Source organism: Papio anubis, chromosome 1 (genome assembly GCF_008728515.1).
Source record: "Papio anubis isolate 15944 chromosome 1, Panubis1.0, whole genome shotgun sequence".
Taxonomy (NCBI): Eukaryota; Metazoa; Chordata; class Mammalia; order Primates; family Cercopithecidae; genus Papio; species Papio anubis.
In genome coordinates this window covers 144,017,368-144,040,789 of record NC_044976.1, presented here as the reverse complement: position 1 = coordinate 144,040,789, position 23,422 = coordinate 144,017,368, and the positions used below count along the sequence as shown (strand labels likewise).

The window sequence follows — 23,422 nt, the reverse complement described above, 5'->3', positions numbered from 1 at the left end:
ACCCTTAGAACTGATTGACAAACCTAAATGTTGATGATAATATCTGTCTTGGTCTGTTTTGTGTTGCTATAACAGAATACCCGAGACTAAGTAATTTATAAGACAAGAGGCTTATTTAGCTCACGGTTCTGGAGTCTGAAAAGTACAATAAGGCTGGCACTGGCATCTTCCTGGCTTCTGGTGAGGGCTTTTGTGCTGTGTCATAACATGGCGGAGAAGGTCAAAGGGGAAGCAGGCACACGAGGAGGCAAAACCCAAGAGGCGTACTGGATTTATAATAACCAACCCTTGAGGGAATTAATCCATCCTCTTAAGAATCTAATATAATCAGAGAGAACTCACTCAGAACTACTAGAATGGCACCAAGCAATTCATGAGATATCTGTTGCCATGACCCAAACACCTTCCACTAGATTCCACCTCCTAAAACCACCACATTGGGGATCAAATTTCAACATGAGTTTTGGTGAGAACCAACTGAAGCCATAGCAATGTCATTTCATAAAATTCAGCAATCAACTTGTTCTAGGCACATTTTTCTTTTTTTTAAAATTATACTTTATGTTCTAGGGTACATGTGCACAATAGGCAGGTTTGTTGCATATGTATACATGTGCCATGTTGGTGTGCTGCACCCATTAACTCCTCATTTACATTAAGTATATCTCCTAATGCTATCCCTCCCCCCTCCCTCCACCCCACACCAGGCCCTAGTGTGTGATGTTCCCCTTCCTGTGTCCAAGTGATCTCATTGTTCAACTCCCACCTATGAGTGAGAACACATGGTGTTTGGCTTTCTATTCTTGTGATAGTTTGCTGAGAATGATGCTTTCCAGCTGCATCCATGTCCCTACAAAGGACATGAATTCATCCTTTTTTATGGCTGCATAGTATTCCATAGTGTATATGTGCCACATTTTCTTAATCCAGTCTATCATTGACAGACATTTGGGTTGGTTCCAAGTCTTTGCTGTTGTGAATTGTGCCGCAGTAAACATACATGTACATGTGTCTTTATAGCAGCATGATTTATAATCCTTTGGGTATATACCCAATAATGGGATGGCTGGGTCAAATGGCATTTCTAGTTCTAGATCCTTGAGGAATCGCCACACTGTATTCCACAATGGTTGAACTAGTTTACAGTCCCACCAACAGTGTAAAAGTGTTCCCGTTTCTCCACATCCTCTCCAGCACCTGTTGTTTCCTGACTTTTTAATGATCGCCATTCTAACTGGTGTGAGATGGTATCTAATTGTGGTTTTGATTTGCATTTCTCTGATGTCCAGTGATGATGAGCATTTTTCATGTGTCTGTTGGCTGCAAATGTTTCTAATTGATATGCAGCCATTCAGAATGTAAGCTAAATATGCTTTTTAACTATTTATCTAATTTCATATTTTAAACATGTGTAATGTGATCTGTATCTCATTTTCTATTTAACATAAACATTTGTTGCTTTGATACCATCTCACCATTCTATTTAATTCAAGGAGGTGTTCATTTCTTTAAAATATAAATGACTTGTGACATTAAGCTGCTTCAGAGTACGAAATGTTCTTGTGCAAAATGTGTTTCCTAAAATAATACTTCCTTTTGGTTTTATGCAACAGATTCACTTCATATTTTCTGATGTATTTTTCGAGAATATGCATTTACCTAACCATAAAGTAAGCAACTTTATGGAAATATAAAAACTTTTGAATATGCAGTAAAAAGAAAAATAGTATATTTTGTTACTCTGGAGAAATAATTTTATGCCTCCATATACTTTTAAAAAGCATACATACTTAAGGAAAATTATCACACACAATTATTCTTGTTGTCCCTGTGTATTAGTCTGTTTTCACACTGTGATAAAGAAACTACCTGGCCAAGGCGGGTGGATCACAAGGTCAGGAGTTCGAGACCAGCCTGGCCAACATGGTGAAACCCCATCTCTTCTAAAGATACAAAAATTAAATGGGTGTGGTAGCACACACCTGTAATCCAAGCTACTCGGGAGGCTGACGCAAGAGAATCGCTTGAACCCAGGAGGTGGAGGTTGAAGTGAGCCGAGACCACCCCATTGCACGTCAGCCTGGGTGATAGAGTGAGACTCTGTCTTAAAAGAAAAGAAAGGAAGGAAGGAAGGAACGAACTACTTGAGAACCTGAGACTGGGTAATTTTTAAAAGAAAGAGGTTTAATGGACTCACAGTTCTGCATGACTGGGGAAGCCTCAGGAAACTTACAATCATGGCAGATGGTAGAAGGTGAAGGGGAAGCAAGGCATGTCTTACATGGTAGCAGGTGAGAGAGAAGAGTGCAAGGGAGAACTGCCAAATACTTTTTTAAAACAATCAGATCTCATGAAAACTCACTGTCACAAGCACAGCATGGGGGATACCACCCCTATAATCCAATTACCTCCTACCAGATCCCTCCCTTGACACATGAGGATTACAATTTTACATGAGATTTGGATGGGGACACAGAGCCAAACCATATCACCCTAAAAATTAAAAGAAAAATTGTAGATATTTTTATTTTTATTATTATTACTGTTTTTTTTTTTTTTTGAGATAAAGAGTCTTGCTCTGTTGCCAAGGCTGAAGTACAGTGGTGCAATCTCAGTTCACTGCAACCTCCGCCTCCCAAGCTCAAGCGATTCTCATGCCTCAGCATCCAAAATAGCTGGGATTATGGGCATGCACCACCATGCCCAGCTAATTTTTGTATTTTTTGTAGAGATGGGGTTTTATCATGCCGGCCAGGCTGGTCTCGAACTCCTGGCCACAAGTGATCCATCAAGCCAAGGTTTCCAAAAGTGCTGGGACTACAGGCTTGAGCCACCACACCCAGAGATCATAATACATCATCAGCCCCTCTAACCCCATACAAAACCATGTAGAAAATTATGCAAAACAACTTTACATTTCTCCCTCCCTCCTTACTTTCCTTCCTTTTTTCTTCCTCTTTTCCTCCCTCTCTTCCTGATTTCTCCCCATCTTCTTCTTATCTCTTAAAATAAACAATACCATTAAATAAACAAACTTACAAAAATTAGCTGGGCATGGTGGTGCACACCTGTAATCCCAGCTACTCAGGAGACTGAGGCAGGAGAAATGCTTGAACCTGGGAGGCAGAAGTTGTAATGAACAGAGATTGCGCCACTGCACTCCAGGCTGGGCAACAGAGTGAGACTCCGTCTCAAAAAACAAATACAAACAAAAAAAACAAACAAAACTATGTCTCTGTGTGGTGGCTAGCACAATCTGTACAATACATAGGTATTCATTTTATTGGTTAAACATAAAATCTTAGAATTATTAGAAATACTTTATAATTTGATTTGATATTAAGCAACTTGGATGGGGCTTGCATTCAATAGGTTGCTAAAAGACTTTTTTCTATACTTTTATAAAACTTTGTTTCTTGATATTGGAAATTTGAGGCTTCAATTTATTAATTATTAGTGGATTAGAGAAAATCTTACAGAAACTAGAGATGTCAGGTTCAAAATGTTGAAGAAAGAAAAGGCTGCACTTTGGGAGGCTGAGGCGGGCAGATCACGAGGTCAGGAGATGGCGATCATCCTGGCTAACACGGTGAAACCCCGTCTCTAGTAAAAATACAAAAAATTAGCCAGGCGCGGTGGTGGGCGCCTGTAATCCCAGCTACTTGGGAGGCTGAGGCAGGAGAATGGCGTGAATCCGGGAGGCGGAGTTTGCGGTGAGTCGAGATCACGCCACTGCACTACAGCCTGGGCGACAGAGCTAGACTCCGTCTAAAAAAAAAAAAAAAAAAAAAAAAGAAAAGACAAAGAAAAGAAAAGAAAAGACAAGACAGGGCTGACATGAACTTATCCTTCTTCTATGGCAAGATGGAGTTGAATGCAATAGATTGACTTTAGCCAAGAAAGCTCAAGCAAGTATATTTGACTTCTATCCTTCACTCTTCCCATTATGTTTTAAGATTGTCTATGTAGAAATCTTTCATCCACTTATATTATTTTTAAACATAGAAGTTGTACTTTTCGAATGATTTATTAACCAATTGTGTTAAAAGATGTCAGTTGGCAGAAAATCAAAGGTAAGTAAATACTCTTCCTCTCATCACATTCATATGTATCAAATATTATTTACATTTTTGTTTTATTTTTAATGCTATTGAAATGAAGAACACTATACAAAGAAACCAGAGTCAGCAAATTTAGAGCAAATAATACTATTTTTTCTCAAAAGTATGAAAGTAAATAATGAAAAGTAGCATACATATAATTTTTGAAAGTGTGGAAATCAGTAATAAGATAATGTATATATATACCATATAATTTACTCATTTTTTTTTAGTCTATTTGTAAACTGCCCAAGTTAAGTTGTTAGAATCTAAGTCTGTGTCTTAAATGGTCGAACCTTTTAAGATCAGGTAAATTCTTTGTATTTATAAATTCTTTATTGTGCTGATCTCCATATTTAAACTAGATGTGAAATTAAATAAGGAGAATCTACCAGTCACTATTAATTTAATCTATTTGGGTAGATCTAAAAGAGTTGGACACTAAAAAATTCAGTGTACTAAAAACATCCTTTTGGTTGTCAAAACATTCACATATGTTCATATTTACTGAAGCAGAAATGATATTCTAAAGCCTTTATCTGAATTGGAATGAGTTTCCATAGACATTTTAGACAACTGATTTTAATGGAACCATTTCATGTTTTCCCTTGTTTGCAAAATTCAGGAAGAGACTCTTTCAAGATGGTTCATGTTGATAGAGCTTTTCCTCATACATCTTATTACAGGTGAATTACAACAGTAGAGAAGTCCTTTTTTGTTATTTTCACATGCATTTTGGTCCTAAACAGGATTTTATAAGCTTTAAAGCATAAAAATATCCAGTACCCTAAAGAATTAATTTAGAGAACCTAAGCATATTGCACAGAACATAAAGTTGACCTTTACTGTCTATGGCTTTTGGAATGGAGTGGGATGTAGAACACATCATAGATTTAATGTGGCACATCGTTGTCTGCAGAAACTTGGGTGGGACTGTGACTGCTTGCCCATTGCACCCAGTGATTGAATCTGCTGTCACCAGCATCCTGATAATAATGAACATTCAGCTTAACGACCGTGATTATGATTATCATAATTGATGTGCAAGTGCAGTGTGTGGGGATCATTACAGCTGAACTGTACAGCAGAGAAACATGCCTCAGTTATGGATAATTTTACTTTTATGCATTGATTGGGATAAAATATGCCTTTCTATTTAAACAGACCAGCTTCATATAATTTTAAGAATCTTTCCATACATGCTGATTGATGATTATGCACTTGCTGAAAAACAGCCCCTTACAGTTGTTTGTTTTGTGTTGTTTCATTTCATTAGCAAATGTAAACAATTAAATAATTAGGTGTAATTGAGGGAAAATACTTTGCTTATGAGGATGGCCTTCAATAATCAAATATTCAGTTTAAGTGTTTTTTCTCTCTCCCTCTTTGACAGTATATTAGAGACTGAATTTCTTCAGTTTTCTTCCTCTGACTACCCTTGTTTAGTCTTTCTAAGGACAGTAGGCTTCAGGAAAAGTAAAAATTTACGTGAATTTTTATTATAAATCTATAGATGCATTTGTATATGCATATATTTATATATGTATATGTATGCTGTAGCCTATTATGCATTTCAGAAAATTGGGCAGAGCCAAATATCGTATTGTATTACTTACTAAAATAATATTTAGCCCATAGAATACTTTAAATGTATTATGTTAAGATGCATACTAACATATGCTAACTAACATATGCTAATGTATTATGTTAAGATGCATACTAACATATACTAACATTTATGCTACCTTTGTTTTTTAATCTGGTTTGTTTCTGATCAATTTGATACATTGTTTAGTAATTTCCAATTATGCTTTTAAAAATGATACAACAGGGTTCCTGATTTGAATTTTATCTTGTAAATGGAAATAATATGTGCAATGATGTGTCCAAGATTTTCAAAAGATTAGATCTGAGCATATTCATTATAATCATTAACCTAAGGGCACAATTTGCATTTGATTCTAAAATATTTCATTTAAGTGATGAACAAACATAATGGAACAAATTTTTTACAAAGAAGCATGGTAAGCCTTTTTTAAAATCTCTGTATTTTGTAACTGCAATAAAGCTTGAAACTGAGAGATCTCTCCATTAGATTATTAATAACTATACAGCTCTGAAGAGACTGTGGTTAACATTTCCTTCGGAGGTCTGTAAGATTTACACTTCCCCAGGTAAGATGTTTGCCCTAGATGTGCAGCTGTACACTGTGGTGGAGGACAAAATCTTTTTCTGACAGTGAGAGGTTTAATAGCTTGCCTATGAAATTTTCTTTCTGAAAGTTTTTAATCCCAATATGATTCCTGAACTTTATGAAAAGTTTCTCCTGAAGTTTCTAAGTCTCAGGCCAGGTGCAATGGCTCAGTTCTGTAATCCTAGCACTTTGGGAGGCTGAGGCAGGAGGATTCCTTGAGCCTAGGAGTTTGAGACCAGCCTGGGCAATGTAGTGAGACCCTGTCTCCACAAAAAATTTCAAAATTTTCTAGGCATGCTGGCACATGTCTGTAGTTCCATCTACTTGAGAGGTTGATGTGGGAGGATTGTATGAGCCCATGAGTTGGAGGCTGCAGTAAGCCATGATGGCACAATTGCACTCCAGCCTAGGTGACAGAGAAATACCTCATCTCTTAAAAAAATAAAATAAGAAGTTTGTAAGTCTCTAAAAATTCAACATATGCCAGTCTTCTCTGCATTGTTACTCATCTAGAATGAGAGTTAAATTCTTCATCTGACAAAGATCATGGAATGCGTTATCTCTGCATTTCTCTACGATTAAACTCTTAAACTTATGTTTTTAAATTTGAAGGCCTCAATTGACTTTATTCTTGCTGTTGTAGGAAACTGGGCCAAGATATCAGTGTGAATTGTGGCCTCCATACCTACTGCCTTCATTCCAAAGTATAAGATTATTGCTTTAATATCTTTCTGTGACTTTCTGGTCTTGATTTGACTCAGACAAGAGGAGGTTTTACTAGAATAAGGGGACCCCAAATGACTGGAAATATAAATAGGAAATATACATTATGCCTTAGAAAGAGGCTGACTTTGGTCTTAAGAATCATGGAAATTCTTGAAATATAACATGAACACAAAAGTTAGCTAATAGTACTTATTCAACTGTCCTTCTGGCTATATCTGGAGGTTTGGCATGGAGAATTCAAATGGATATTTATGTGTACTTCTAGGTAGGACCCTATCAAACTATTTAGCAGCAGTATGTTTTGGGTACTGCCACTGAGATGAATGTTTTTATACATATACATGTATCTTTGCCCTAATGATTTCCTGAAAGTAAAATTTCTGAGTCAAAGAATGTGATGGTTAGTTTTATGTTATGTCAGTTTGACTAGGCTATAATACCATTATTTAATCAAACACTGTCTAGGTGATGTTGTGAAGGTGTTTTGCTGATGTGCTTAAGATCTATAATCAGTTGACTTTATGTAAACTAGATTACCCTCCATAATGTGGGTGGGTCTCATTCAATAAGTTAGAGGTTTTAAGAACAAAAACAGAGGGTTCCCAGAGAAGATATTCTGCTTCAAGGCTGCAACATCAATTCCTGTTTGTGTTTTCAGTTTACTGGAGTGGACTGCCTTACAGATATAAAACCTGCCAGTTTCCAAAATTGCACAAGCCAGTTCTTTAAAATACATTCACCCCTCCCCTGACATCTATCTCATTGGTTATCTTTCCTTGGAGAACTCTGACTGATGTAGAGTGATCACATATTATTAATACTTCCATTATGTATTATCAAACTGCTCTGAAGCAGAATGAATGAAAAAGTACTTTATTCCACATATATACATATCCCTTCATTGTTGTTAACACTGGTTATTCTCAGTGGTTTTTACAAAAGATGTACACACATCTTTAGTCATAAATCAACTGGAATTATGTTTGCTACTGAATAAATTTATAGGTTAATTTAGGAAGAATTGACTTTTAATATATTGAGTCTTAGCATTCAAGAACATGCTTTCTCTCTCAATTTATTAAAAATTTTTAAATTGACCTTAAGAAGAATTTTGTAACTTTTCCAGTTTCCAATTATTGGCTAAGCATATTTCTAATTATTTTGTATTTCTATTCTGATTAGGATTTTCTTTTACCTTATTATTTAAGTTATTAATGAAAAATAGATAAAAATAGTCATCATTCACTTCTGAGCATAAAGTTGGCTATTGGATACATAATATACACACACACACAATTTTAACTACTTGATAGTGTCATATATACATATAAGTAGTTAAAATATGATATTGAAATATTAAGAAGTTACCTTTTTGAGTGATGTAATTATTGAATTCTATTAAATAATTTCTTAGTATCTAAAAAGATCAATATGTTTTTCCTCTTTAACCTTTTAAAACAATGTACTACATCAATATATGCTGTAATATTGAACCATCCTTGTGTTCCTGGTATAAACCCTCTCTAGTTTATAAAGTGTTATTCTCCCAGCATGGTGCTAAAATTGATCTAGTTTTTATACATACTGTTGATCAAATAAATCTCTTATATGTCTCTAGTTTTCTCATAACTCAGCTATTCTTATCTGCTTTTACTTCCTTTGGGTTCAGCTCATGAATTAGTCTTACAGGGAACTGGCCTTAAAAAAAATTAGAAGAAAAAATGAGTACCTCTTAGTAAATATTATAGAAGTTATATTTTAGTGAAATCTGAAACATATTGTTTTTTCTTTCTTTTTTTTTTTTTCTTGAGATGGAGTCTTACTCTGTCGATCAGGCTGGAGTGCAGTGGAATCATCTTGGCTCACTGCAAGCTCCGCCTCCTGGATTCATGCCATTCTCCTGCCTCAGCCTCCCAAGTAGCTGTGACTACAGGCACCCACCACCACACCTGGCTAATTTTTTGTATTTTTAGTAGAGGCAGGATTTCACCATGTTAGCCAGGAAGGTCTTGATCTCCTGACCTCGTGATCTGCTTGCCTCAGCCTCCCAAAGTGCTGGGATGAAACTGTTTTAAGATTATTAAAGGATATCAAACTGGAGGATATTTAGTAAATGCATCCTCTTGTTTCTCCCAGTTTTCTTGTGAACAAATCTTCCAGATGGTGATATGGTTTGGCTATGTCCCCACCTAAATCTCATCTTGAATTGTAGTTCCCATAATCCTCAACTGTGGTGGGAGGGACACACTGGAGGTAATTGAATCAAGGTGTCAGTTTCCCACATGCTATTCTCATAATAGCAAACAAGTTCTCATAAGATCTGACAGTTTTATAAGAGGCTTTCCCCTTCATTCAACTCTCGTTCTCCTTGCTGCCATCATGTGAAGAAGGAAATGTTTGCTTCCCCTTCTGCCATGATTGTAAGTTTCCTGAGGCCTCCCCAGCCCTGTGGAACTGGGTCAATTAAACCTCTTTTCTTTATAATTTACCCAGTCTCAGGCAGTTCTTTATAGCAGTGTGAGAAAGAACTAATACAGATGGTGGTGATGATGTGTGTGTCTATCCAAAGTAAGATCCTCGACTGAGTGGAAACATACCAAATCAATTTTACCCTCAAGATGTTGCCCTGAAATTGCAGCATAGTTTACTTCATGTGGTTTCAAAAGCTACCTTTAAATGGGCTATATTACATGAGTCTAATATTTTTCTTCTAGGTACAATTTTCTGCTCTGCTATTGGCCACATCTTGTTATTTGTCTATAGGTTAATGACTAGGATCACACATGCATATTCTATAGGCATGCCCAATAATTTCCCTGTAACTTTATGAAACATTTTGTATTACTGAACTTCAGCTTCCCATGTTTCTCTGCATGCTGATTTTCCTCTTAATTTTAGCATTTCTGGTACAGTCCCCATTCATTATTCTCATTCAGAAAAGGGAATCTCAAACAATTAAATTGAATTAATTTATCATGCTTTTCTGAAAACTATATTTTATATGATTAGATTGCAAGAATTCACTTTAATTTTAGAAAATTTAGAAAAGAGAGAAGCAAATAGAGAAAATAAAACCACCTCTTATTCATTGCCAGTATTTTATTATTCTTACAGTACTATTTCAATCTCACTTTTGAACATATAATCTACCACCCTGATACATACAGAAAGTAAGTTTGCACTTGATATATTCTTTCATAGCCTGTTGTATTCAGTTACCATCCTTGGACATCACATTTTGCCTGAATGCTCTGAATATTTTTCTTTGTCTTTAAAGATTAATACAGTCAATCATCACTTTAATGGGGATATGCTCTGAGAAATGTATCATTAGATAATGTAGTTGTGTGAACATCATAAAGTGTACTTACACAAACCTAGATGGTATAGCCTACTACAGACCTAGGCTATATGGTATAGCCTATTGCTCCTAAGCTAAAAACCTGTACAGCATGTTCCTGTAGTGAATATTGTAGACAGTTGTAATGCAACGATAAGTATTTGAGTATATAAATGTATCTAAATATAGAAAAGTTACAGTAAAAATATAGTTAAAAACCATACAGTAAATTATAAACTTATGGGAACACCATCATATATGTGTTAGTTTTGTGGCTTACGGTTTATCATTTCAGTTTACATTTTTTCAGGTACATAGTTGTTCCTTTCAATATATAGATTTAAAGCTTTCTCATATTTCTGAAAATATTTATTATAGTTTGAAATATTCTTTTTTACTCTTTCATCATCTTAGGGACTCTAATTATATTTAACGTTGAATCTTCTTTGCTTATCTGTCACTTTAACCCTTTTCTCTCTCACCCATATTACTTATTTAATTTTTCTTTTTCTTTTTTTTTTTTTTTTTTGGCTTTCTTTTAAATTTGTATTCAAATCTATTTCCTTTGGGCCATGTATAATTTACTTTTCCGATATGATTTTGTCTTTTTCCTCAGTTTCTTTTCTGGGTTTAAATAAGCTTCCTGCATATCTTTCTGGTTTTGGGTACATTTCTGTTCTTAGTTTGTGAGTTTTTATATAAAAATATTTCTTAATTCTTGTTTGAGAATATTTAATTCAATTTGGAATGTTTTCTTATTGTTTTCCAGAATTTTCATTTGCTAAAACGTTTGAATTTTCACTTTGATTTTTTCACCTCACAGTGACTTTTTAATGAGGTTTTATTTTTACTTATTTTCTTTATTTTATGGACAGAGTTCCTAGGTCAAGTACATACATTTTTGTTAGTATGGTAAATTTGGCTTCTTTAATAAAATTATGTTTAGGGAAGAAGAGGGAGCTGATGTCTTGTGGTTTTATTTCTGCAGGATCCTTATTTTTCCACTTTTACTTCCTCCTTTTCTTCCATTTCTGACTCAAGGGGGCATATTTCTCTATCACCCTCTTCCCTAGAAGCAATCTCTTCAGATTCCATGCTCTTCTCTATCTATAGTTGATGCCATGAACTATCAAGTCACAGGCCTGTGTTTAGCCTTTTAACACTTAGTTTTGAAGTTTATCTTTCTGGAGGTTATTTTAATCAGCGTTCTCTGTGCCCCTCACCTCCTTCTATAGCCTTCAGTAAGCTTTCTCTTCCCTTGCTTTTGACACCCAAAGGTTTGCAACAATGAGGAAAGCTACTGTATTAACTCTCAGACTTTGATGCTTCTTTCTTTAATTATAAGTAACAAGATTTGTATTCTTTACTTCCTAGTAAGGCTGAAGGTATGTGTCATGTTTAGTTTTACTTGTGTTCCTTGATAATATTATAATGTATGGAGATATTTGGATTTAGGCAGCTTCCATTTTCTTAAGGCCAGCTAAAACTCCTTGAAGATCATATTTAGCAACAGTTGTCTTTAGTCATTCAACAAATACTGAACACCTTCTGTGGGGCAGGAAGTATGCTAGACAATTTAGAATGTAAATTAATCACTGTTCTAAATACCCCAAAGGAAAAGGTCATATATCTGTAAGACTGGATAGTAAAGAACCCTAACTTGTCTAGGAAATCTGGGGGAACTCGTAGAGAAAATGATGCTTCATCTGAAATGGGAAGAAATGGTGATCACAAATAGGAATACTGTGTGTGTGTGTGTGTGTGTGTGTGTATGTGTGTGTGTGGTGAGTGGATGCGGGAGGTAGCTTCTGGACAGAAGGATCAGTAAGTGCCAAACACCTATGATTGCAGACAACATGGACTTCCAGTTCTCAAGGAACATGAACTTTCCAGCTTCAAAAAGTTATTAGGACTGAAGTTCAGAGAATAAGGACAAAGATGTTAAACAAGAAGACCGGAGATCTGGCTGGATATAGAACATGTAGGTACCCTCTAGGCCATCCTAAAGAATTCAGTCTTTAGGAGAGTTAAATGGTTTTAAGCAAGTGTTGAAAAAGTGAGGTTTATGCTTTTAAGAAGTTTTCTCTGGATACAATGTGGATACTGAATTTTAGAGAGACCAGAATGAATGGAGAAGAGACAAGTTTGTGAGCAGTAGTCCAAATTATATTTAATGTAGTTTGTTCTAGAAGAATGGCAGTGGATTTGGAGAGATATGAATTAACTTTAGAAGTATTAAGAATACAGATAATGTTAAAACTTGAAAATGGATTGAGTATGATGGAATAAGAAAGTAAGTTTGCTTACTACTTTTGACTTTCTGCAAAAGGCTACTAGATTTAGAATGGTATTACTCATTGAGACTTGGAAAAGAAGAAAAGGGCTAGAATTAGGAGTCAGTCACAGAGAAGAATCCCTGAGTTCAATCTTGAACGTTTTTGAGTTTGAAACGACTTTAACTCATCCAATTAGATATGTCAAATAAAATATAGAATAGAATATAATTGAATATAGAGGTGCATTGCTTGGAACAAGAGTTTTTACTAGAATCACAAAATTGAGTATATTTGGTTCGTAAATAATAATAGAAACCATGAAAGTAGATTGTCCTAGTCTATTTTTTGTTGCTATAAAGGAATACCCGAAGCGGGTAGTTTTTAAAGAGGTTTATTTAGCTCATAGTTTTGTAGACTGCACAAGAAGCATGGTGCTGGCATCTGCTCAGCTTCTGGTGAGGAATTTTGTGCTGCATTAAAACATGGCAGAGAAGGTTAAGGGCAAAGCAGGCAGGGGCAAAGAGGGACCAAACCTAAGGGGCGTCCCAACTTATCCAATCCCCCAGAATCCCATCTCACGAAAGCAAGAATTCACTCACTACTGCTAGAATGAAATGGCACCAAGCCATTCATGCAGGATCTGTCCCCATGATTCAGACACCTCCCACTAGGCCCCACCTCTCAACACCACCACACTGGAGATCAAATTTCAATATGAAATTTTGAGGATATAAAGAGACTAGGGTCAAACCATAGCCTAGAAGAAATTTCCTAGAGTGAGAACACAGAGTAAGAAGAGAGGAGGGCTAGGAGAAGTTTTGAGGAATGCCAGTATCTAATGGCCATTTGAAGTGGGATAACCCTGTAAAGGAGGTAGATAAATGTGAGGAAAGCTGAGGGAATATGCTTATCAAATAAGTCAAGGAAAGACAATGCAATAAGAATAAAGGAGTGATGAGCCATGTCAAATGATGCTGTGAATTCAAATAAAATGAATAGTGAAAAATCCCCGTAGATTTAGCAAAATGAAGGTCACTGGTTACTTAGCAGAAGTTGATTCAATGACAATATGGGAGACAAGTCCAGACTGGAGTTGGTTGATTAGGTAAATTTTAAAGAAGATAGCATGTGTAGATAAAAATGTGGATAAGTTTGGCTGTGAATGGGAGAAGAGAGAGCAATAGCTATAGGGAGATAGATGGTAAAGTATCATTTTTTGTTTTTGTTTTTTTTTAAGATGGAAGATGTTTAGCATTAATTATGCTGTGTTATGTGGATAACATTATTTAACTGGTATCCTCTGATTTTGTATTAATTTGTCTTTTAAATTAATTTTCCAAAATTTCAAATTCAAAGGTAATGTTAAAAGGAGCAATGCAAACTTTGCCCCAAAATGTATGTCCTTAGAAATGAGTTCCTAAAATGGGAATAACAAGTTAAAGGAGTGGCTCTCTACAAGGGTTGATTTTATGATTTTGGCAGTGTGTTTTTGATTGTCACAACTTAATGAAGGAGGCTACAGGAATCTAAAGGGTAAAGAGAGATCAGGGATTGCTAAACTTCCTACAATGCACAGGGTATCCCCTGCAGCAAAGAATTATCCACCTAAAATGTCAGTTATGCCACCTGTGAGAAACCCTGGATTAATGAGTATGCATGTTTTTAAGACTTTTGATCCATCTTCCCAAATGTCTTACAGAAAGATTAATTTACATTTTCAACCATTTGTGTGAATTTTTATTTCCCTACATTCTCACCAACACTGAATATTTTTATATCATTAATTTTATAATAGGTAAAAATTCTCTCTTTGAAAACTTACATTGTTTTGATAACAACTTATGCTAAAAATCTTTTCAGACACTTGTTGACCACTTGGTCTCTTGTAAACTACATGTTTTATATCTTTTACTCATATTTCTGTTCGTGTGTTTGTCTTTTTCTTACTATTTTTCTAATTACATATATGAACCCTTCATTTAGGTATAGATTTCATTTTTATTTATCCTGCGTAGTATTCCTTGGGTTACTTAATCTGTGGTGTCTTCCACCAAATTGGAAAAATCTTAGCTGCTATATCTTCAAATAGTGGTGTTCTCTAATATTTCCTGGAATCAGCCATAACTTCTATATATGATATATATTGATATGATATATATAGATATAGATATAAAATAAATATATATATTTATATTTTTTCATTTCTTTGTCCCTTTTTGCTGATTTTTGTATGCTTTTATTAGAATTGTTTTCCTTTTATAAAATTCAGTTGTTTGTACTGTGTTTTATAACATATGGGGTTTCTGTTTTCTATTTTTTTATATATATGAAAGATATACTTCATTCTTTTTCAAGTCAGCCTGCTCAATTGATAGTTGCTTGTTTAGTTTTCATACTTTTAATTCCCTTTTTCTTTAAATATATAAGACACTTTATATTCACTATCAAGAATCCAAAATATTTATCTGTCTAATTTTGAGGTCTTTCCATTAACTCTCATGCATAACTGATTTTTAACCCAAAAGATTTTTAGCCCTTCTTTTTGTTATTTTTCAATTTTTGTTTGTTTTTATCATTTTTTGTCTTAGAATGTTTGATTGTGAGTTTTTATTCATTAGAACTTTATATATGGGACTTTTTTGAAACCTGATTTAAAGTGCATTTTTTCAGAGTTTTTTGTTTGGTTTTGCAAAGTGCATTGTGACACTCCCCACCTAGGAACAAAGAAAACTAAATTTTGATCTGATATTTTTACCTAGTTATATTAATCGAGGTCCAAACCTACATGAGTATGAGTTCATGGTTAGGAACTCTCAGGAAAGACTTTTTTTCCTGCTCTTTACTCAGTCTAGGACTAAGAATGGGATAGTTAGATATGCTCAAATTCTCCCTACTAAAGTCTTTTTCTTTTTCTAGTTCACCGACTGAGAATGTTATTTTTTAGGCATTCCAGTTTTATATAGAGTTCTCTAGTTTAATTTTTCACTCTGCTCTAGTTCTAAGCATCTATTTTTTGAGCATGTGGGAGGTTATACCCAGACTCAGGACTCTGTGGACAAGTATATACCATGGGGCAAATGCTGACCACTACTACCCTCAATGGATTTGTACTTCCTTGTCAATTCTTTCTTCCAAGGAATCTCCTTATTTCTTCTCAAGATCGTGTATGCATTTAGTCTAGAGTACAGTTTAAATTTAATATTTCATAGTTGATTTTCTGCCTAGATGATGTGTTCATTGCTGAAAATGGGGTGTTGAAGTCTCCTGTTATTATTGTATTCCAGTGTATCTCTCCCTTTAGATCTTTTAATAATTGTTTTATATATCTACTTAAGTGCTCTGTTGTTGGGTGCATGTATATTTTTGATTGTTATATCCTTTTGCTGAATTAACCCCTTTATCATTATATAATGAATCTTCTTCATCTATTTCTACTATTTTACTATTTTATCTGATACTAGTATAGATATACTCCTGCTTTCTTTGGGTTTCCATTTTCATGGAATAACTTTTTCCATGCCCTCATGTTCAGTTTGTTTCCTTACAGGTGAAATCAGTCTCTTGTAGGCAGCATATAGTTGGGTCTCTTTTTAAAATCTGTTCAGCCACTCTATGGTCTTTTAACTGTAGAATGTCATCCATTTACAGTCAAGGTAATTATTGATAGGTAAGGACCTCTGCCATTTTCCAAATAGCTACTGAGTTTTCTTCATACCATTTATTCTGTCGTTTCTCCATGGTTAGCAATTCTATTATTTTTATTATTCATTTCACTTAGTTACCATTTTATTTACTTTGGGATTTTTGTTGAATTTCTATTATTTTATATTGATTAACTGTTCTTTTATAATGTTAACAGTTTTGTATATTATATATATTTAAAATTGTCTTCATTATGTGTCAAGTAGGTATAGAATACCAGAATATTACTTATAAAAATAATTATACAAAAAATTATCCATCAGTTCATCAGTTTAGAAAAAGAACAGTTCTATTCTTCTGAAATCTTTTGGCATTCTTGTTGATTCCATCTATTTTGTTCTTAATTAGAGATAGCCACTATCCTGAATTTTTTAAATGATTTCTTTGCTTTTCTCTTATTTTTATTGCGTATGTTTTTATTCCTAAATAATAGTTTGTTTTGTATATTTAGGAACTTTTAGTGTCTTTGTATTCATATAAATACAAATACATTTATATACATTTGTATTTCATATGTATTTTATACAAATACATATAAATTTATATGTATATGTATTTATAATGTGTTCTTGGAAAACAAAGCTCAATTCATTAAAATTAAGGAAATGTTAGTTCAATCATTAATTTCATACCTATGTGATTGGTAAAATTTTTAGGTTAATAATAAATGTTAGAAAGAATGTAGACTATATCTCTGCTATAGACTAAATATGTACTTTGGAAAACAGATATGAAACAAATTTAAAGATGTAAGTATCCTACAATCCAGTAACACTTTTCTTTCATATGCATATGTATAAAATACATATACATATATGTAAAATACAAATATAAATAAATTGTATTTTTATTTATATTAATATGTGTATATTTATATTCAATATGTATATGTTTGTATACGTGTTGAATTTATATGAATACAAATATTCATATGAATACAGATACATTAAGTGTTCCTAAAATATACAAAACAAACTATTATTTAGAAATAAAAACATACCTGATAAAAGTATAGAGAAAAGCAAAGAAATCATTTAAAACATTCAGGAGAGTGGCTATCTCTAATTAAGAACAGAAAAGATGGAATCAATAAGAATGCCAAAAGACTTCAGAAGAATAGAACTGTTCTTTTTTGTATTCATATAAATACAAATGCATTAAAAGTTCCTGAGATATACAAAACAAGTAATATACATGTAAATGTATTTACATGAATGTGTAAATCATACCATGTTGGGGTTTTTTTAGCTTTTTATATGGCACACCCATTGTGTGTAGCTGCATTTCATTCTTTTTTACTAGTGTAGAATATTCTACACATGGATTTGCCACAATTTATCAATTTTACTAAAGATTAATCTGGTTTGGTAATCAGCCTTTTGCTCTGATAAATCATCCTAATATGAATGTTATGTTGGTTATCTGTAGTTATATAACATATACATATCTGTTAAGTTACATATCTCTTGGTGCAAATATGAAAGAAAAGTATTATTGGATTGTAGGATATTTAGATCTTTAAATTTGTTTCATATCCATTTTCCAAAGTACATATTTAGTCTACAGCAGGGATATAGTCTACATTCTAACATTTATTATTCACCTAAAAGTTTTACCAGTCACATGGGTATAAAATTAACGACTGAACTAACATTTCCTTGATTTTAATGAATTGAGCTTTGTTTTCCAAGAACACACTATGTTTCTCAATAAAAATTGTAGTCTTCATGTAGATTCTACACATTTGTTGTTAGATTTATTCTTAAGTAATTTATATTTTATTGTTATTGTGGGAAAGTTCTTTTCTTATTTATTTTCTAGCTGGCTCTTGTTATACAGTAACTTTCATTATTTATATATATTCTTGTTATTTTATGAGTCTGCTCAGGCTGCTGTAAGAATATACTACAGATGGGTGGCTTAAACAAGACATCTGTTTTACCACAACTGTGCAGGCTGTAACTCCAAGCTCAGGGTCGGTTTCTGGTGAGGCCTCTCTTCCCCGACTTGCAGATGAAGCCTTCTCACCCATGTCCTCACATGGCCTCTGTAAAAATGGAGACAGAAAAATCTCTGGTGTTTCTTCCTCTTATTAAGACAGCAGCCCAATCAACTTAAAGTCCCACCTTTATTCACTTAACCATTATTATCTCTTTATAGGCCCAAATATAGTCACATTGGAGGTTAGAGCTTTATTATATGAATTTGGGGAGGACACAATTTAGTCTGTAACAGTTACTGTAAAGATTCTTGAACATTTTTAATAGATCTAATTATTTATCTGTTGATTTTCTTGGTGTTTCCAGGTATATAATTATCTGAAGCTCATGATATTTTTGTTTCTTTATTTCTGACATTTACATTCTATTTTAGTGCTTGGGTTAATTCCATTAACTAATATATCCAGAATGATTTTAAGTAGTCATAGTGAGAGTTGGCATTTTTATGGAGTTACAACATTACTTAGTACTATCTTCTAAATATATTTTACCAATTAGAGAAAGATTTATCTTTTCAACCCAGTAGTAAATTTCAAAACAGTCATTAAAATCACTATATATGAAACTCAAGGCATTAAAATATAATAATTATGAAACTGCATTCTGAAGTGAGATTTCATGTTCAAATTCCAGATCGGTGCATAATTTTAAGCAAATTATTTAAATTCTCTGTACCTCAGGTTTCTAATTTGTGGAAAGGGGAAAATATTTTACTTTCCTTACAGTGTTTTTCTGATAATGGAATTGAAGAACAATATAAACTATTCTCACATAGTAAACAGCATACATTTTAGCTTTTATTATATTTAGTGATCTTTTTTATATCTATTATTATATTTTGATTACTTACATTATAGTGATATTCCAAATCTCTAATGCTGTCTTTATCTCATTTAAAATTTACACATCATTAGCTCCGTTTTCATGGTGTATTAGAATAAGAGCCATTTGGAAAAACTGATTATTAAAAGATTAATTTGCCCTTTGTTAACATGAATTCATTTTCTATGCTATACAGTTTATGCTTTAATATAAAAATTAAATATTTTTACTAAAAACTATAAAACATTAATGGAATAAATTGAAGAATAAACAAATAATTGGAAAGGTATCCTACGTTTATGCATGGGAAGAATTAATATTGTTAAAATGTCCATACTACCCAAAGCAATATACGCATTTAAGACAATTTCTATTAAAATTACAATGCCTGCAGAGAAATAGGGAATGCTTTTACACTGTTGGAGGGAATGTAAATTAGTTCAACCATTGTGGAAGACAGTGTGGTGATTCATCCAGGATTTAGAACCAGAAACACCATTTGATCCAGCAATCCCATTGCTGGGCATATACCCAAAGGAATATAAATCATTCTATGATAAAGATACATGCATGTGTCTGTTCATTGCAGCACTATTCACAATAGCAAAGACATGGAATCAACCCAAATGCCCATCAATGATAGACTGGATAAAGAAAATGTGGTACATATACAACATGGAATACCATACAGCCATGAAAAGGAAGGAGATCATGTCCTTTACAGGGACATGGATGAAGCTGGAAGCCATTATCTTCAGCAAACTAATGCAGGAATAGAAAACCAAACACTGCATGTTCTCACTCATAAGTGATAACTGAACAATGAGAACACATGGACACAGGGAGGGGAACAACACACACTGGGGCCTGTTGGGAGAGAGCAGGGAGAGGTTAGAGCATTAGGGAAAAAAGCTAATGCATGCTGGGCTTAGTACCTAGTTGATGGATTGATAGGTGCAGCAAACCACAGGGCACACATTTCCCCTATGTAACAAATGTGCACATTTTGGCACATGTACCTGGGAACTTAAAATTATAATGCCATTCTTCATATAAAGAGAAAATAAAAATCCTAAAATTTGTATGGAACCACACACACACACAAAAACCCTGAATAGTCAAGGCAATATGAAGAAAAACAATGTTGGAGACATCATACTTTCTGATTTAAAGTTATATTACAAAACTATAGTAATCAAAACAGTATGGTACTAGCATAAAAAACAGAAACATTGACCAATGGAACAGAATAGAGAACCCAGAAATAAATTGAAACATATATGGTCAACTAATTTTTGACAAGCACACCAAGAGGACACAGTGGGGAACTGATAGTCTCTTCAACAAATGATGCCGAGAAACTGGATTTCCAAATGCAAAAGAATGAAATTGGATCCTATTTTATACCATACATAAAAATCAACTTAAAATTGATAAAAGACCTAAATGTAACACCTGAATTCATAAAAATCCTAGAAGAGAGTATAGGTGGAACTTCTTTGATATTGGCCTTGGAAATGATTTTTTGAATATCACACCAGAAATTCAGGCTACAGAAACAAAAACAAATAAAATGGAACTAAAAAGCATCAAGCTAAACCAAATCTAAACTAAAAAACATCTGCACAGCAAAGGAAACAGTCAACAACATGAAAAGGCAACCTACAACTGGTAAAAAATAATTGCAAACCACTTATCTGATAAGGGTTAGTATTCAAATTTTATAAAGAACATTTATAATCCAACAGCAAGAAAAATAAAAAGTGGGCAAAGAACATGAACAGACATTTCTCTAAAGAAGATATAAAAATTTCAACAGGTACATTAAAAGATGCTCAGTATTACTAATCATCAGTAAAATGCAAATTAAAATCACTGAAATATCACCTCACATCTGTAAGGATGGCTGATATCAAAAAGATAAGAGATAACAAATGTTGGTGAGGGTGTAGAGAAAATGGAACCCTAGTACACTGTTGATAGAATGTCGATTGGAACAGCTATTATGGAAAACAATACAGAGATTCCTGAGTAAACTGAAAATAGAACTACCGTATAATCCAGCAATCTCTCTTCTGTGTATATACTCAAAGGAAAAGAATTTACCCCATTGTAAAGGGGCATTTCCACATTCATTGCAGTATTATTCACAACAGCCAAGATATGGAAACAACCTAAATGTTCACCGAAGGATGAATGGATAAAGAAAATGTGTGATATGTATTATTATTTTAAAAAGTTTCAAAAAAGAAAAAGATCCTGCCATTTACCACACATAGATGAACCTGAAGGGCATGCTAAGCCAGACACAGAAAGAAAATACTGCATTCGGCCAGGCATGGTGGCTCACGCCTGTAATCCCAGTGCTTTGGGAGGCCAAGGAGGTTGGATCATCTGAGGTCAGGAGCTCAAGACCAGCCTGGCCAAAATGGTGAAACCCCATCTCTACTAAAAATACAAAAATTAGCCAGGCATGGTGGCCCACACCTGTAATCCCAGCTACTCGGGAGGCTGAGACAGGAGAATCACTTGGACCCAGCAGGTGAAAGTTGCAGTAAGCCAAGATTGCACCATTGCACTCCAGCCTGGGTGACAGAACGAGACTCCATCTCAAATAAAAGGAAGAAAGAAGAAAAGAAAATACTGCATTTACTCACTAATGTGAAAAAAATAGATATATTTTAAAATGAACTCAAATACACAGAGATAGAGCATGAAAGAAAATGATTACCATTGGCATGGGGAAGGGGTTGAGGTGGCAAGAGGGAATGGAGAAATGTAGATCAAAAGATACAAAATAGCAGGTATATAGGATGCAAGTCCAGCGAGCCAATGTACAACATTAGGGTTAAAGTTAATAAAATTATATTAGGGAGTGTTCTTAAATAAGTAGATTTTAGCTGTTCTTGTCACAAAAATAAAGTAACTGTCAGATGAGAGATATATTAATCTACTCACTATAGTAAACATTTTACTATCTATATATATCCCACAAAATAATATTGTAAAATTCAAATATACACAATAAAATTTATTCAAAAAAATTAAATATTGATATTTAAATCTATAAAATATCCAACTTTTATTACTTCTAAGGCAAGTATGTGAAAGCTTATTTGCAAGTCAGATGTGAATTTATAGATTCATCTCATATCATTTTGTATCTTCCATTCGATTTTATATCAGAATGTAACAAGACAACTCTTTGGAAATTTTTTTTGGTAAATCCCCAAGTTGGTGCTTAATATTTTTTTAACCTCCTGCAAAAAGGCAAAGGAAGCCAGTAGTATATATACCATAAAAATGATAGTCAAATTCTTTTTTAAATTTTGCATTAATTGATCACTTCATGTCACTTTACATAATGTGCACCAACGAGCAATCAGCATCCGGAGCCCTGTACTGAACATCTCCTCGACTCAAACAGGGCTCCATTCATCTGTGTCAAATCCTGGGCTTCCTGCTTAAGAATTCACTTGAAGGAAGTGTTCCAGTGCAAATAAATTATTTTCATAGATTCATTTTATTTTAATATACTTAATTGAATATTTTCCAAATTCTGCCTAAATGCAATATATTTTCTCCTAACAAATTCTTCATGGAATTATTTAGCTACACATTCATATTTATTCTTAGAAGAGCCTGGAAGCCATACGTCTAGGCTGATTAGAGAATGCTGCCGTTTGTAACATCTGTCATATAAGTGCCAGATTGATAATGGTGTTATTAACTCTGAATTAATTTACAAGTTACTTTTTAGGTGACTGTTGTAAGGTTAAACTATTAGAGAAAAAATTAAATCTGTTTACAAGTTAAAAGGTTAACAAATGTGAATTACCAAATGACTAGGAAGTGATAATTTGATAGCTTGGGCAGCAAGTGACTTTAAGAATATTAATTAAATGTTATAAAGGTATAAAAGCAGTGAAAATAGTTTACATTATTGGTTTTAAGGATACAAATGTTAACCTTGCTTTCTTATTAAATCTATTCCAGGAGCTATTTGCAAAGGGTTTGCTTCTAACAATTGGAGTATTTAATAAAATCGAGTTTTCCTCTCCTGTAATTCCTCAGTTAGAAAATGTGGTCCTTTGATGACGATCTAGGGCTTTGAAGAATAAATGGATTCTAAAGAGAAAATTAGATGGTAGTTATTATGCTGTCTAACTGGCAATGCATTGTCATTTGTCCGTTGTGTTATAAATGTCTTACTTTCCCTACCTTCTTCATTTAATCATGTAACTTGCCTGTAAGCAGCATTA

General features: G+C 33.8%; 1 protein-coding gene across 2 annotated transcripts in view; it reads left to right on the top strand.

The window, feature by feature from the left end:
• Positions 1-23,422, top strand: part of SPATA17 (spermatogenesis associated 17) — a 228,590-nt gene that overhangs the window by 168,758 nt on the left and 36,410 nt on the right. The window contains exon 10 of one of the 2 annotated variants that reach the window (XR_001895561.2): positions 12,212-12,341. The exons of the other annotated variant lie outside the window; for it this stretch is intronic. The gene's annotated coding sequence lies outside the window, so the exon portion shown is untranslated. The remainder of the gene's footprint in view (positions 1-12,211; positions 12,342-23,422) is intronic. 2 annotated transcript variants of the gene reach the window in all.